The sequence below is a fragment of the Diuraphis noxia genome, unplaced genomic scaffold (assembly GCF_037042655.1).
Source record: "Diuraphis noxia isolate RWA-SAM2 unplaced genomic scaffold, SU_Dnox_SAM2 contig0002, whole genome shotgun sequence".
Classification (NCBI taxonomy): Eukaryota; Metazoa; Arthropoda; class Insecta; order Hemiptera; family Aphididae; genus Diuraphis; species Diuraphis noxia.
The window spans coordinates 8,105,893-8,109,083 of NW_028301712.1; positions in this window are offsets into that span (position 1 = coordinate 8,105,893).

Sequence of the window (3,191 nt, forward strand, 5' to 3'; positions counted from 1 at the left end):
CTTTATTACTGTCTTCACTCGTTTTTTCTGGTGCTTCTTCAACTACTTCTACATTGACTTGATTGATTTGTTGGTTGGTCTCCCGTGGTTGTTGTTGGTTATCTTGCCCATTGTTCCATCGGTTGTTTTGAGGTTGGTTGTTGTTTCGAGTTGTCCTCTGATTCGTATTGTTGTGTTGTCGATTATTATCTTGTTGGTTTCTTCGCCAATCACTAGCTTGACCGCTGCTTCTCACGTTCTGAAAGTTCCAATTATTGTTTCTTTGTGATTGGTTGTTTATACTATGATCACTAATTGGTGATTCAGTTTTTTCTCTACGGCCTTCTTCTGTGCTGAGGACTTTCATGGCATTGACTATAGACTTTTCTGGTAAGGATATTAATATTGCTCGGAGATACCCTGGATAATGGCTCGCTATGTTTTTCACAATTTCCTCTTCCGATAACTGCGGAACTTGCAAATGACGTAGTTTCGATGCCCATTGCGAAAAATGTTCTCGGTATGTAATATTACTTGGTACCTGAGACGTATTGAGACAGTTGCTCCACATCTGAATTTGTATCTCTCTGGACCAATATTCGTCAATGAATGCGTCCCTGAATTCTGAATAGTTTCTAATTTGAAACTTAATTGTTGAAAACCAATTGTTCGCAGCGTTTTTTAGACAATCCCGGACAATTATTAGTTTTTCTTCCCGATTAATTTGCTTGACTTTAAAATATTCTTCTACGTTTTGCAGAAAATCAATGGGGTGCTGATCTTTATGATTTCCATAGAACGTTGGTTTAGATATTTCTATGTTGGAACTCCTATGGTCGTTACTCTTTATACTTTGATCTGGGTCAAGGAATATTTTCTTCAGATTGTCTATGCTATTCTGGTGTCGTTGTTCCATTTCTCTTATCATTTTGGTACAGTTTTCCGAAATTTTCTCCATTTCTTTTCTGTGATCTTCTTTGATATCTTCAATTTTCTGTTCGTTCTCATTAATCTTTTGTAGTAGTTGATTAACCAGGTATTGACTGTTTCTTTCTACCTCTCCTCGGAAAAGCCGAAATTCTTCTTCACTAACCATAGGCTTCTTTGGCGGCATTTTGTGAAGATGTAGTTCTGCATAAAAGCAAGTAGTCTTTTGATGTGTGGCTGTTTCTAAAATCGAGCCTTGTAGTTGGGCGCCAATTGTAACGGTAATGACAACAACTCAAGTTTATATTGTCATATACATTTACTTTATTAAGGTATTCATAATATATTACATTTTCTTTCTTTTACATAGATTATTGGTGTTAATTGCTTCTTGGAGCATACAAGTAAAACATGAATATATTTACAATAACACAGGCCAATAGTACAATATAATTATATGAGTGATACTATGATAGTTCGTAGTCCATGTACAATAAAAGGATAGGGACAGCCGATAGCTCGTAGTCCGTGCACAATAAAAGATAGGGACAGTGGATATAGTTATGCCGGTATTACTACGATAATTCGTAGTCCGTGCACAATAAAAGATAGGGACAGTGGATATAGTTATGCCGGTATTACTACGATAGTTCGTAGTCCGTGCACAAATAAAAGATAGGGACAGTGGATATAGTTATGCCGGTATTACTACGATAGTTCGTAGTCCGTGCACAATAAAAGGATAGGGACAGTGGATATAGTTGTGCCGGTATTACTACGGTAGCTCGTAGTCCGTGCACAAATAAAAGATAGGGACAGTGGATATAGTTATGCCGGTATTACTACGATAGTTCGTAGTCCGTGCACAATAAAAGGATAGGGACAGTGGATATAGTTATGCCGGTATTACTACGATAATTCGTAGTCCGTGCACAATAAAAGATAGGGACAGTGGATATAGTTATGCCGGTATTACTACGATAGTTCGTAGTCCGTGCACAAATAAAAGATAGGGACAGTGGATATAGTTATGCCGGTATTACTACGATAGTTCGTAGTCCGTGCACAATAAAAGGATAGGGACAGTGGATATAGTTGTGCCGGTATTACTACGGTAGCTCGTAGTCCGTGCACAAATAAAAGATAGGGACAGTGGATATAGTTATGCCGGTATTACTACGATAGTTCGTAGTCCGTGCACAATAAAAGGATAGGGACAGTGGATATAGTTATGCCGGTATTACTACGATATCTCGTAGTCCGTGCACAATAAAACTTACAGTTTGCTGCTTCCTGGGCACTGGTCCTCCGGGAGATACTGCTGATGATTCCTCAGTGACGTTGTTGTACTGGGCGCTGGTGTTGTAGGAAATGCTTGCTATTGACGGTTCCTCGCCGACTCGGTTATGATCGCGGTCCTTGGTGGCACGGTGTGGTTTCGTCACTAACCGTGATATCTTGTAGACTCGGGTACAGGGCGTTAATACAGTTAACCTGTATTCCACTGTACCGTCTATTTAATATCACGGCAGGAGCGGTGTGTCTGAATAGTCGCCGACCAGCCGTACTTATGTACTTCTCGACTCTAATGTTTTTGTAGAATCAGGAGTGTGCATCGTGTTATCTTTATGATTTTCTCATAGCCCGTCTTTGTTAATGGTGCCGTTGACATTAGTATGATATTATAGACCTCGTTTAGTTATGAATTATGTATTATTAAGTCCTTTTCCGTGACTTGAAACCGTATAATTCGCGCTGGCCACACCGTGTTTTTAATACTGTTGCCGGGTAGCGCGCTCTGTTGCGTCCACTGAGCATTATCTTTTCGTTCCTCGACAATATTAATTCTGCGATACACCGCTAGTAACGCGTGACTATATTTACAGGCGGTCGATGCTAACCGCTATATTCAGAAGTAACAATTTCTCGTTACAAGAGGTGGACAGTCTAGTACTAGATGACGGAAGTCACAGTTATCCCCACCATAGTTGGGTATGGGGCAAAGGATGTGTTGTTAGATTGGGTATTAGAGTAAATATTAGTTAGAGTGAATCGACGTATTATAAAACTTAAATATAAAAACATCATCTATTTTTGTACGATACGTTTTTGATATTTTTATGTTTATGTAACTTATATGGTCTAAAGGTATTCATTTAAAATCTAGCAAATACAAAATTCCCATATCCCACATCATAGGTAACTCAAGTATCGTAAAAAAAGGCTACTCATACAAACAATGTTGTGCTAACACATCCTTTTAATTGAAAAGAAGTATTGATTCA